Source organism: Salmo trutta, chromosome 21 (genome assembly GCF_901001165.1).
Source record: "Salmo trutta chromosome 21, fSalTru1.1, whole genome shotgun sequence".
Lineage (NCBI taxonomy): Eukaryota > Metazoa > Chordata > Actinopteri > Salmoniformes > Salmonidae > Salmo > Salmo trutta.
This window is the reverse complement of record NC_042977.1, coordinates 33285990-33300821: the sequence shown is the minus strand read 5'-3', so window position 1 is coordinate 33300821 and position 14832 is coordinate 33285990. Positions and strand designations below refer to the sequence as shown.

Genomic DNA, 14832 nt, shown 5'->3' with positions numbered 1-14832 from the left:
ATACTGCAATTTCATTCCGTTTTGATGGTCCAAACAATTTTGCTCAGTCATGAAAATAAAAGTTTTGAAAACATGTTTCCTCGCCATTTGAAAAGAAAAAGGAGAACAGCGTTTTGGTGCAGGTACAGATAACTTGCTCTACCTAACTTATAACTACCTACAAAAAAAACGTTTTTGGGTCTGAAGGGCTCTACATAGTCTACGCAAACGGAGCCGACGGAGGTCCATTTGCATCAGGTAAAAAACAAATCACCCTCACAAATGTACGTAGAACTACATAGAGAGCGACACAAACGGACCTCTGTCGGCTCTGTTTGCGTATACAGTGTGGAAACCTTTAGAATCGATACCTGCTGTCAACATATAGATATAAAAATCGGCTACAATAATATTCCAATACTCTGCTGTAATTATGTCTTTTTTATTTTTAATAATATCCTTGTATGCCAAATATTCAAGTCAATTACGATAATAATTTGTATAATATGGTAGATCACCAATGTGATGGATACTTGTGTCCTCATGAAACTGATTGGAACTTGGAAAGTGCATTCGGAAAGTATTCAGACCCCTTGACTTTTTTCACATTTTGTTGTTAAAACCTTATTTTAAAATCTATAAAATATATTTTTTTCCTCATCAATCTACACACAATAGCCCACAATGACAAAGCAAAAACTGTTTTTTAGAAATCTTTGCAAATTTTTGCAAATGTAAAAAAAATGGAAATATCACATTTACATAGGTATTCAGACCCTTCACTCAGTACTTTGTTGAAACACCTTGTCAGCGATACAGCCTAGAATCTTCTTGGGTATGATGCTACAAGCTTGGCACACCTGTATTTGGGGAGTTTCTCCTATTCTTCTCTGCAGATCCTCTCAAGCTCTGTCAGGTTGGATGGGGAGCATCGCTGCATAGCTATTTACATGTTTCTCCAGAGATGTTCGATCGGGTTCAAGGTCCGGGCTCTGGCTGGGCCACTCAAGGACATTCAGAGACTTATCCCAAAGCCACACCTGCATTGTCTTGGCTGTGTGCTTAGTGTTGTTGTCCTGTTAGAAAGTGAACCTTCGCCCCTGTCTGAGGTCCTAAAGCGTTCTGGAGCAGGTTTTCACCAAGGATCTCTCTGTACTTTGCTCCGTACTTTGCTTAATTCACTGTACTTTGCTCAACAATGCTCCTTATAGGACACATCACCGCACTCTATACTCCTCTGTAAACTGGTCATCTCTGTATACCCGTCTCAAGACCAACTGGTTGATGCTTATTTATAAAACCCTCTTAGTCCTCACTCCCCTCTATCTGAGACACCTACTGCAGCCCTCATCCACCACATACAACACCTGCTCTGCCAGTCACATTCTGTTAAAGGTCCCCAAAGCACACACATCCCTGGGTCGCTCCTCTTTTCAGTTCGCTGCAGCTAGCGACTGGAATGAGCTGCAAAAAAACACTCCAACTGGACAGGTTTATCTCCATCTCTTCATTCAAATACTCAATCATGGACACTCTTACTGACAGTTGTGGCTGCTTCACGTGATGTATTGTTGTATCTATCTTCTTGCCCTTTGTGCTGTTGTCTGTGCCCAATAATGTTTGGACCATGATTTGTGCTGCTACCATGTTATGCCACTGCCATGTTGTGTTGCTACCATGTTGTTGTCATGTTGTGTTGCTACCATGCTGTGTTGTCATGTGTTGCTGCCATGCTATGTTGTTGTCTTAGGTCTCTCTTTACGTAGCGTTGTGGTGTCTCTTGTCGTGATGTGTGTTTTGTCATATATATATATATATATATATATATATATATATATATATATATATATATATATATTTATCCCAGCCCCCGACCCCGCAGGAGGCCTTTTGCCTTTTGGTAGGCCGTCATTGTAAATAAGAATTTATTCTTAACTGACTTGCTTAGTTAAATTACATTAAAAACAGTATGCACCTGAGCTCAATTACGAATCTCATAGTAAAGGGTCTGAATATTTAAATAATGAATCCGGTTTTTATTTTTAATAAATGTACTAAATTTCTGCAAACCTGTTTTCACTTTTCACTTTGTCATTATGGGGTGTTGTGTGTAGATTGATGAGCATTTGGCTGTAATGTAACAAAATGTGGAAAAAGTCAATACTTTCCGAATGCACTGTATATAGTCTGCCATGCATTACATTTGAATGGATGTGAATTCATGTAAACCCAATGCTGTGACATTGAACCATTATACCTCTTAGGTACCAAAAAGGCATTTCTCACTTGGGTGGCTGAGTAATCTTTTGCCACTTGAGCAAATTAGTTACTTTAATTTGACACTTAAAGTGACAGCACTTAAATGAACATTACTCCCAACTCTCTCTCTCTCTCTCTTTCTCTCTCTCTCTCTCTCTCTCTCCAGCTCTCCCTCTCGTGCGCTCTCTCTCTCTCTCTCTCTCTCTCTCTCTCTCTAGCTCTCTCTAGCTCTCTCTAGTTCTCTCTCTCTCTCTCTCTCTCTCTCTCTCTCTCTCTCTCTCTAGCTCTCTCTCTCTCTCTCTACTTGTCAGTGAATAAATCCTGGTCAGGATGTTTTGTGAACACTTCACTGGCTTCATTGGACACACACTCGACCTTAAGGGATAGGCTGTCTAATCTGCACCAGTCTTCCCATGCTGAACACTGAATACTGAACACTGCCACAGTTTCACTGTACACTGCCAGTCACCATCCACCTTAACACTGGACACTGACATGGTGAGTGCTGACTATTCTCCATATAGAATCAGGACTCCAGAGGCTCATGAGATTTACATCCTCCTTCAGTTCTCAGCAAACATGAAGATCTCCCAAATAATATTATTACTCCTGGAGGAAGGAACTGTCATATTACACAGTACCAGTCAAAAGTTTGGACACACCTACTCATTCAAGGGTTTTTCTTCATGTTTACTATTGTCTACATTGTTTTTGGAGGATGTGGGGATAATGTTGATCATGCCGGCTATTGGTGTCTTTAAAAAAAATCTGTTGTCTGCTTGTTTCCTTGAATTAGAGGTTGCAACAAAATCAACTATTGTTTAGTTTAGGTAGAATTCAGTAAAATATGTAGGCCCTATCCAGAAAAAGAATTCCTAATCCCTAGAGACCCTAGGCAGTTTCAGATATCTGAGAGGATTTGATAGGTTTGAGCAATAAGCTAACAGCTCCACCTTGCCCTCTGATAGGCTATAGGGGCCGTTTTTGCACAGGGCCCTCAGTGTTTTCAGTACACATGGCAGAAAGAGACTACCCTACTGTCCTCATAACAATTGGTGTCACTTATTTTATTCTCTAAATCTACTGGTGAGTAAAGTAATGCCAACATAATTATTGTTTAAAGGGACATGTGCCATCTCCATTCTCCAAATCGATCTGCTAGTTTAAGAAGTCGGACAGGGTTTATCTTGATAAGTTCAACCGTACAGTACATTCAGGACAATTAAATTCAGTTTAGTATGAGGATTTGGCCTCCTTTTCTGCATTGTTCTCAAAGGGCATTTTATTTAATTCAATTAAATAATATACTGTCAGTTAATGTTTTCAAACAATTGTGTTTCACATTATTGAATTTTGACCTTCTGTGTCTTCCAGCTTTCCATGTCTTTGACTACTGTCTTAGATGTATGTGAAAGTGTGGAGGCTTCTCTGAGACTGCTGCTCTCTGACTCTGAGGCTTCAATGGATCCTGGTGTTACTTTGAGGACACGATTTATTCAGGTCTATAACAAGTTGTTCATAATAAAGTAATCCACCACTGATTCAAATTGCTCTCGGAGTATAAATGAAAGAATTCCGACAAAGAGACTACACAAATAATAAGTAAATTATTTACAAAGAGAATCGGGGGGGGGGGGGGGGCAAGCAGGTATTTCTCAAGTGAATGCACTGATGAATAGATGGCACAGAATCTTAGCAACTATAGGTGCAAAAGTGAGAAAATGATTTGAAGATAATTGAATTTAGAAGTTATGGTAGAAGCTATTTGTTTCTGTTGTAACTGTTGTTAACTTGAAACATCTCAAGTTTTGAATGGTAGCTTGAGTTCTGGTGAACCTTCTAAAAAGTCTGGCCCAGATACGGACATAATCTCAGCTGTAGCCAACCCTTGTTTGCTTCCCCGAGGTGGAAGCTTTAGACAACGCAGATGATGACGTTTGAATCCTTGTCCAAGTGTACTAATCTTTCTTAATATGCTTTGGGAGCATGAAGGGGAAGCTTCAATGACACAGCTGTGAATTAAGAAAAGCGTTTTCCCCAACACCCTTCGCCAGGCTCTCACGGTTTGTCCCTTTTAGTGGCCGTCGCACAAAACAGGCCTTTTTTAAGGGCACAAATAGTAATCATAATCAATAATTTTGCTCTTTATTTAACCATCTTACATATAAAACCTTATTTGTTCATTGAAAATTGTGAATAACTCACCACAGGTTAATGAGAAGGGTGTGCTTGAAAGGATGCACATAAATAACTCTGCAATGTTGGGTTCCATTGTAGAGAGGCTCAGTCTTAAATCATTTTCCACACACAGTCTGTGCCTGTATTTCGTTTTCATGCTAGTGAGGGCCGAGAATCCACTCTCACATACGTACTGTAGGTATGTGGTTGCAAAGGGCATCAGTGTCTTAACAGCATGATTTGCCAAGGCAGGATACTCTGAGCGCAGCCCAATCCAGAAATCTGGCAGTGGCTTCTGATTAAATTAGATTTTCACAGAACCGCTTGTTGCAATTTCGACGAGGCTCTCTTGTTCAGATATCGGTAAGTGAACTGGAGGCAGGGCATGAAAGGGATAACGAATCCAGTTGTTTGTGTCATCTGTTTCGGGAAAGTACCTGCGTAATTGCGCACCCAACTCACTCACGTGCTTCGCTATATCACATTTGACATTGTCTGTAAGTTCATTTGCATACAAAAAATCATACAGTCTTAGAAAGACCTGTGTGTTGTCCTTGTTAATGCAGACAGAGAGGAGCTCCAACTTCTTAATCATAGCCTCAATTTTGTCCCACCCATTGAATATAGTTGCGGAAAGTCCCTGTAATCCTAGATTCAGATCATTCAGGCGAGAAAAAACATCACACAGATAGGCCAGTCGTGTGAGAAACTCATGCAAGCAGTCAGACAAGTGAAAATTATGGTCAGTAAAGAAAACTTTAAGCTCGTCTCTCAATAAAGAAAAACGTGTCAATACTTTGCCCCTTGATAACCAGCGCACTTCTGTATGTTGTAGAAGCGTTACATGTTCGCTGCCCATATCATTGCATAGTGCAGAAAATACACGAGAGTTCAGGGGCCTTGCTTAAACGAAGTTAACCATTTTCACTGTAGTGTCCAAAACGTCTTTCAAGCTGTCAGGCATTCCTTTGGCAATAAGAGCCTCTCGGTGGATGCTGCAGTGTACCCAAGTGGTGTCAGGAGCAACTCCTTGCACGTGCGTTACCACTCCACTATGTCTCCCTGTCATGACTTTTGCGCCATCAGTAACAATGTAAACAATATACATTGTAATAAAGAATAAATAATAGTAATAATAATAATAACAAAATGTTAACATTCAATAGTAAGAATATAATAAATATAAAATGCTAAACATGGAAAATAAAATTATAACTAACTTATAACTGTCATCCTCATCATTACATCAGTACTACAACTACAATCGTCATTACTACTACTACTACCACCACCATCATTAAACTGCTATCATTACCATCACCCCTACTACCTGTACCACTACTATTTGGAATAATAATCACAACAACAATAATAATAATAGTAATAACTACAATAGTAATAACAATAATACCACTAATAGTAATAACAATAATACTACTAATAACTAAATGACTGTTTACTATGCAGATGTTATTATTCAGTGTTCCTCAGGCTATGACAGGCAAATACATATTTGGCTGCAAGAGGAGCCATTAGTCCTTCACCCATGTCACGTCCTGACCAGTAAAGGGGTTATTTGTTATTGTAGTTTGGTCAGGTGTTTGTTTTATGTGGTTCGGGGTTTGTTGGGCTATGTACTTAGGTAAGAGGGGTGTTTGTTTTATGTGTTCCGGGGTTTTTTGGTTTATGTTCTATGTTAGTATATTTCTATGTTCTAGTCTAGTCTTTTTAGTTCAATGTTTAGGGTTTTGATTGACCTTCAATTGGAGGCAGCTGTTCCTCATTGCCTCTGATTGAAGGTCCTATGTATAGGGGGGGTTTTGTATTGGGATTTGTGGGTAGTTGTCTCCTGTTTTGTGTCTGTGCACCTAACAGGACTGTTTAGTGCCGTTCGTTGTTTTTTGTATACGTGTTTCTTTTGTTTTTTCCTTCTTTTTATTTAATAAAGAAGATGTGTATACACGTTCCCGCTGCACCTTGATCCAATCCTTACGACAACCGTGACAGCCCATTAGTATTTTTTGTTTGTCCTCTGGGTTTAATAAGTTAAAATTTGGAATAAATGTATTAATTTCTGTGAATAATGAATCTCTTGTGAGGAATATGTATCACAGTAAAGGAGAAAGTGCATCTCTGTTTCTACCTCCCATTGTCACAACTGTCGTCTGAAGAAGTGGACCAAGGTGCAGCGGAGTTAGTGTTCATTATTAGAATTTAATATAAACAACGTGAACACTATACAAAACAAGAAAAGAGTAAACCGACAGCAAACAGTCCTGTCTGGTACAAAACACTGACAGAAACAATTACCCACAAACCCACAAGGCAAAGTAGGCAACTTATGTGTGACTCCCAATCAGCCACAACCTTCTACAGCTGTGCCTGATTGGAAGTCACACGGCCAAAATAAATGAAACAATAAACACCCCGACTCTTCTGCCACGTCCTGACCCAACTACACCCCCTACTGGTCAGGACGTGACAGTACCCCCCCTTAAAGGTGCTAACCCCGGAAGCACCTTTAAAACAAAAACCCAAAAAGAAAAACAACCCCAACCAACAAAACAAAAATTCCCCTCTACTAAAGGGAGCGAAGGGAGGGTGGCTGCCGTCAACGACGGCACTGTGCTACACCCCCCCCTCCCCAACCCACCTATATCAGGAGGTGGCTCCGGTTCAGGCCTTTCCCGGCAGTCGGGCCACTCTGGCAGTTCGGGGCACTCGGGGCAGTCTGGCAACTCGGGACAGTCTGGGCAGTCTGGCAACTCGGGACAGTCTGGGCAGTCTGGCAACTCGGGACAGTCTGGGCAGTCTGGCCACTCCGGCAGTTCAGGGCAGTCTGGCCACTCCGGCAGTTCAGGGCAGTCTGGCCACTCCGGCAGTTCAGGGCAGTCTGGCCACTCCGGCAGTTCAGGGCAGTCTGACCACTCCGGCAGTTCAGGGCAGTCTGGCCACTCCGGCAGTTCAGGGCAGTCTGGCCATTCCGGCAGTTCAGGGCAGTCTGGCCACTCCGGCAGTTCAGGGCAGTCTGGCCACTCCGGCAGTTCAGCGCAGTCTGGCCACTCCGGCAGTTCAGCGCAGTTTGGCCACTCCGGCAGTTCAGCGCAGTCTGGCCACTCCGGCAGTTCAGCGCAGTCTGGCCACTCCGGCAGTTCAGCGCAGTCTGGCCACTCCGGCAGTTCAGCGCAGTCTGGCCACTCCGGCAGTTCAGCGCAGTCTGACCACTCCGGCGACTGTTGACTGGCGGGCAGCTCCGACGACTGTTGACTGACGGGCAGCTCCGACGACTGTTGACTGACGGGCAGCTCCGACGACTGTTGACTGGCGAGGCTGGGTTTACGCACTTGCCGTTTAGTGCGGGGAGCGGGAACAGGACGAGTCGGACTGGGTGGACGCACTTCCGGGTCCGCACGAGAGACAGGAGCTGGAAACCCAGGGCTATGGAGGCTCACAGCCGGTCTAGATCTTACCTCCTGCACAACCCGCCTTGGCTGGATGGAACTAGTAGCCCTGTACGAGCGGAGTGCTCGTACAGGGCAGACTGGGCTGTGCAGGGGCCTGATGGTAGCCGTGCGTAGAGCGGGAGTTGGGTAGCCCGGTCCTCGGAGGCGTACCGGCGACCAGATGCGCTGCGCAGGCATCCTCCTACCAGGCTGGATGCCCGCTCTAGCACGGCACCTGCGAGGGGCTGGAATAACTCGCACCGGACTGTGCGTGCGTATGGGTGAGATAGTGCGCTTCTCAGCAACACATGGCGCTCCCCACCTCATACGCTCCTCCATATAACCACGGGTAGCTGGTTTCCGGCTCTTCCTTCGCCTAGCCAAACTACCCGTGTGCCCCCCCCAAAAAAATTCTTGGGGGTGCCTCTCGTGCTTCAACGCCAGTCTTGTCCCTCGGAAACGTTCCCGGTCCATACCAGCCTTACTCCTATCCTCTCTCTCGCGTACCACCTGTTTCCAAGGAAGGCGATCTTTCCCTGCTTGGATCTCCTCCCAAGTGTAGGAGCCTTCTCCCTCCAAGATCTCCTCCCAAGTCCATCTCTCTCGTTTGTCCTCTTCGAAAATCCTCCGCTCCTTCCTCTGCTGCTTGGTCCTTGAGTGGTGGGTAATTCTGTCACAACTGTCGTCTGAAGAAGTGGACCAAGGTGCAGCGGAGTTAGTGTTCATTATTAGAATTTAATATAAACAACGTGAACACTATACAAAACAAGAAAAGAGTAAACCGACAGCAAACAGTCCTGTCTGGTACAAAACACTGACAGAAACAATTACCCACAAACCCACAAGGCAAAGTAGGCAACTTATGTGTGACTCCCAATCAGCCACAACCTTCTACAGCTGTGCCTGATTGGAAGTCACACGGCCAAAATAAATGAAACAATAAACACCCCGACTCTTCTGCCACGTCCTGACCCAACTACACCCCCTACTGGTCAGGACGTGACACCCATGTTGTGCAGTGACCACATACACGCTCCTCTTTGGGTAGCCATGTCTTTTTATGTCTGACGATTTCTGTTGCCAATTAGAGGTCACTCAGCCTGTTCTTGGTAAGGATCTGCTTCGTATCTCTGACAGAGTAGAGATAATCAGCCAATTCACATTCTCTGTTTTGGGCCAGATAGCAATTTAGTTGGCTTTGGGATTTTGTTTAGTTTTTCCCACGTTGTAAATATGAGTACTTTGATTGGTTCATGATTTTTTAAATGTTAATGATTTATTTTGAAGCCGTGCTGGTGCAGCTTGGTTGGTTAGGTCCAACACAAGCTGACTGAGAGGGCTCGTTTCTGGGCTCAGTTTATTGAGTGGCCCCCAAACCTAACTTCCGGAAAGAGCTATTGGTAGGATTACTCTGTCAAATATTTTGGTCCAAATTCTAATTGGGATGTTGATTTTGAATAATTTCATTGTTATTGCACAGAATGCTCTGCAAGCTTCTTTGAGTGCATTCACTGCCATATTAACGTTTCCCGATGCAGATATGGTCAGAACAAGGTATGAGTAATTTTTAGGGTGTTCAGTTATGTTTTTTGTTCAGGGTGAATTTAGATTTGTGTTTCTGACATCTGGGGGTTTTTCTGGAAAATGATTATTTTCGTTTTTTTATAATGTACTGCCAGGGCCCAATTATGGCAATATTGCTCTAGAATGTTAATGTTCTGTTGAAGACCTTATTTGGTTGGTGATAGAAGAACCAAACCATCAGCATGTAGCAGGTATTTTACCTCTGTGCAGAATAGTGTGAGTCCTGGGGCTGCAGAATGGCCCTGCTAATTAATTTATATTAATGTTGAAAAGGTTTGGACTCAAACTGCAGCCTTGTCTCACACCTCGACTTTGCGAAAATAATTATGATCTTTGGTTTTAGATTTTTATTGCACACTTGTTTTCTGTGTACATACATTTTATTAAGTCATACACCTTATCACCAAGCCCACTTAGAATAGAATAGCCCTTTGTGCCAAATAGAATCAAATTATTTTTAAAGTCAATAAAGCAGTCAGTCAATGAACTAGTGTGTGTAAGGTGTATATATGGTTAATAGTGCGATGGTTGGGTAGAAAGCCAATTTTACATTTACTTATTACATTTTTTTTCTTGAAGAAAGGTTTGAATTCTTGAATTCAAAATGCAACAGGAAACCTTTCCCAAATTCCTGTTTACACAAATTCCCCTGTAATTATTGGGGTCTGATTTGTCTCCACTTTTGTGGGTAGGGGAAATGAGTCACTGGTTCCATACATAAGGAAAGCAGTCAGAAGTTAGTACCATGTTGAACAATTTAAGCACAGCATTTGATGATGATCACAACAACAGGGTCAAAGATGAAGAATGTGGTAAACATTTGGCTGTTTGATAGGGGACCATATAAACACGGCCTAATATTTGTTTTTAGGTATAAATGTGTTAATGTCACTGGACATTTTACAGTGCCTTTGACTTTGTCCTTTAGGAACTATCTCTAAACGAGTTGAGGGGAGTTTGGTAATTGAACGCCATTGATATAATGAATCAACGCCTGCTCTTCCTCAAACATAAATACATATTTCTGTCATGGGTATAGGCTTGGAGCAAAACAAGTCTGACTCACGCAAAAAAAAGTATTTCATTGTTTGAAAATCTTCACACCAAAGAAAGGCTTTTTGTTGTGAGTCTGGGTACTGGAAATATAGTTGAATGCACATGATCTCTGTTTTTTTTGGGCATCACTTGGACATTCTGAAGTTTTTCAAACAGTGCTTTCATGTTACACTGAGAGTAGTGCCTTGGGGAATTTTAAGTGGAGCGTTCATACTGAATACGCACATCTGTGTGTTTTGATGACAAGACATTCTCCAGAGACCAGTTTGAAGGGTCAATGGACACAAGACAGAAAGAACTTCCAAAAAATTAATTTCTTTATCTCTCAGTTTTAGGGATATGTGATTGCATCTTATTTCATCACCAAGTCAGGCCAATACGCATTTTGTGAGGGTATACTGTTGGTCCCTTATGCCGATTTCAAAATAACTGGGAACTGGGAAATCTCTGACTTCCGATTTCAGTGCATTCAAGACAACTGGAAACTTTGGAAAAATCGGTGTGAATGGTCATCCAACTCAGAATTCCAATTCCGAAACTAGGGCATCTTTCTAGAGCTCCGACTTTTCGACCTGAAGATCACTCACGTCATGATTTTTCAGAGTTCCCAGTTGTCTTGAAAGCACCATTACTATATCAGATTTGTCTTCTTCTTTCAAATAAATTCAAAGTTAAACATATAGGACATTTGAGGGTGGGGGTTCACAAAATAGTGTTCATGACAGGCAGGTTCAAATATCAAAACCAAATATGAACCAACTATATTAATTTGGGGACAGGTCGAAACACACATGAAACATTCATGGACATTTAGCTAACTTGCTGTTGCTAGCTAATTTGTCATGGGAGATAAACATTGGGCTGTTTTTTTTTACCTGAAATGCATATGGTCCTTTCTTTTGCTGGATCTTTGTAGCAAGCATTTTAGATGAAATTATTGAATAATATGTATAGTACCAGTCAAAAGTTTGGACACACCTACTCATTCAAGAGTTTTTCTTTATTTTTACTGTATTCTACATTGTAGAATAATAGTGAAGACATAAAAACTATGAAATAACACAAAAAAGTGTTAAACAAATCAAAATATACTTTATATTTGAGATTGTTCAAAGTAGCCATGTGTACATTTATTTTAAGGCACTAGTCAGCATGTAAGCCTAGGTGTTAAATACAGTATCTTCCTGCTGTGATTGGCTGTGTTGTCCATGCTGTGAGCCCATTGTTGTTACAATTGTATGAAGAGCAGCATGTTGTCTGTGCATACACTGTCATGTGAAAAAGTAAGTACACCCCCTGGAAAGTGGTAGTTTTTTATTTTCTTAGATTTGTTTTACATATTTGGACACATGGATATTTGAGATAAATTCCAACCACATTCATTGATAATGATAACCCAATTTTAAAAAACACCCCAACATTCTTTTACTTTGAAAATGTTATGCGATTAAAATGAACAAAAATGCAATTTCCTTATGAAGAAACAGTTAGTACACCCTTACCTTTACCATCACATAAAATGGATAAAATTAGAATCAGGTGTACCAAAACAAGTTCAAATTATTAGAAAAGTATTAGAGAGTAACTTGGGAGGGTTCAGCCTTCCATAAAGATTAGAAACTTGGTCTGGTTTGGTCTTAACCATATGGCTCTCAAAAAAAATATATGAAGACATGACTAACGTTTGCTGGACAACTCCTGGGTAAAGAACAAAACTCATGGAACAACGTGCTCTGGACAGATGAATCAAAGGTGGAGTTGTTTGGCTGCAATGCTAGGCTCCATGTTTGGCAAAAATAAAACACTGCCTTTGAACAGAAGAACCTCACACCAACTGTAAAGCATAGAGGCAGTGACATTGTGGTTTGGGGCTGCTTTGCTGCCTTGGGTCCGGGCCAACTTGACATCATTGAGTCAACCATGAATTCCGTATTGTACAAGAGAATTCTTGAGGAGAATATCAGACCATCTGTCTAAAAACTGAAGCTGAGGCCTCCCGAGTGGCGCGGTGGTCTAAGGTACTGCATAGCAGTTGCTAGCTGTGCTACTAGAGATCCTGGTTTGAGTCCAGGTTCTGTTGCAGCCTGCCTCGACCGGGAGACTCATGGGGCGGCGCACAATTGGCCCAGCGTCGTCCGGGTTAGGGGTTGGCCGGCAGGGATGTCCTTGTCCCATTGCGCTCTAGCGACTCCTGTGACAGGCCAGGCGCATGCACACTGACACAGTCGCCAGGTGTACGGTGTTTCCTCCGACACATTGGTGTGGCTGGCTTCCGGGTTAAGCGGGCATTGTGTCAAGAAGCAGAGCGGCTTAGTTGGGTCGTCGACCTTCGCCTCTCCCGAGTCCATATGGGAGTTGCAGCGATGAGACAAGACCGTAACTACCAATTGGATACCACAAAATTGGGGAGAAAATGGGGTAAAAGTTAAAAATAAAAAAATGGAAATGAATATGTATCTTACAACAGGACAATGATCCAAAACACACAAGCAAAGCTACAACGGATGGCTCAAAAGGAAGAAATGCAGGGTTATGGAATGGCCGAGTCAAAGCCCAGATGTCAGTTCTGTCGAAATGCTGTGGGGGGACTTGAAGCGGGTCGTGCATGCAAGAAAGCCCTCGAACATGGCACAGTTAAAGCAGTACTGTAAAGAAGAGTTGGCAAAAATTCCTCCCAGTCGATGTAAGAGACTGATAGACAGGTACAAAAAACTACTACATGAAGTTATTTCAGCAAAAGGAGGCAACATCAGCTATTGAAGCTACAGTAGGGGTGTAATTGTTTTTTCTGCATTATGGAATTGCATTTCTGTTGATTTCAAAGTATAATCTTTCAGTGTCATTTGTTAAATTAGGTTACCTTAATCTGTCAATAGTGTTGAAGGGAAGATTACATATCCATCTGTACAAATATGTAAAAAAAAATTACAATTTAATTCCAGGGGGTGTGCTTGCTTTTTTACATGACTGTTTTTGACTTACGCATGTTGACCTCAAAAATAGAAGGAGTACTCTTGTGTGCTACACTACACATAACGTCACTGTTTGCTGTGTTAACTGAGTGATAGCATGCTGTTTAGCTATCCTGACTGATCTGTCAGTTATTGATGGTCTGAGAAGTACAAAAATGTTATTCATGTATTTTATTGTGCCCACCTGTAGAGTGTGAATGAATTTGCTGTAGAAAGTGCATTTTCATCCCCATAGTGAAATCTTCAGTCCCTGTCCTCTTTTGTTTAACCAAAGAGAGAATTGGTATTTTGTCAGCAAAAAAATAATCTCGCTCCACACCAGTTTGTAAACTCTCAAATTCCTTCTTGTCGACTTCCACATGAAGGGATTAGCATTTTTATGACACCCCTAGGAGCCTTACACTGTTCACAAGAGAAAAGTAGGTCAAAAAAAGAGGTGTACTCCACTGGTTTAAATGCTACAGTTCATGTAGATTGAACCTGACAACATAGAGAAACAATGTCTCCAAATGCCATATTCATCCAACCAACTGTTCCTGGAATCTAAATGACTAGGGATTTAGGCTATTTATTTGTGATAGTCTTCAACCCATAGTAATGAATAAATGTATTCTTACTAGACATATACTGCTCAAAAAAATAAAGGGAACACTTAAACAACACAATGTAACTCCAAGTCAATCACACTTCTGTGAAATCAAACTGTCCACTGAGGAAGCAACACTGATTGACAATAAATGTCACATGCTGTTGTGCAAATGGAATAGACAACAGGTGGAAATTATAGGCAAATAGCAAGACACCCCCAATAAAGGAGTGATTCTGCAGGTGGTAACCACAGACCACTTCTCAGTTTCTATGCTTCCTGGCTGATGTTTTGGTCACTTTTGAATGCTGGCGGTGCTTTCACTCTAGTGGTAGCATGAGACGGAGTCTACAACCCACACAAGTGGCTCAGGTAGTGGAGCTCATCCAGGATGGCACATCAATGTGAGCTGTGGCAAGGAGGTTTGCTGTGTCTGTCAGCGTAGTGTCCAGAGCATGGAGGCGCTGCCAGGAGACAGGCCAGTACATCAGGAGACGTGGAGGAGGCCGTAGGAGGGCAACAACCCAGCAGCAGGACCGCTACCTCCGCCTTTGTGCAAGGAGGAGCAGGAGGAGCACTGCCAGAGCCCTGCAAAATGACCTCCAGCAGGCCACAAATGTGCATGTGTCTGCTCAAACGGTCAGAAACAGACTCCATGAGGGTGGTATGAGGGCCCAATGTTCACAGGTGGGGGTTGTGCTTACAGCCCAACACCGTGCAGGACGTTTGGCATTTGCCAGAGAACACCAAGATTGGCAAATTCGCCACTGGCGCC

General features: G+C 42.3%; 1 protein-coding gene across 4 annotated transcripts in view; it reads left to right on the top strand.

Moving 5' to 3' along the window:
- The window catches only part of LOC115157209 (corticotropin-releasing factor receptor 2), an 80125-nt gene that overhangs the window by 20711 nt on the left and 44582 nt on the right, over positions 1-14832 (top strand). The window lies entirely within an intron of this gene.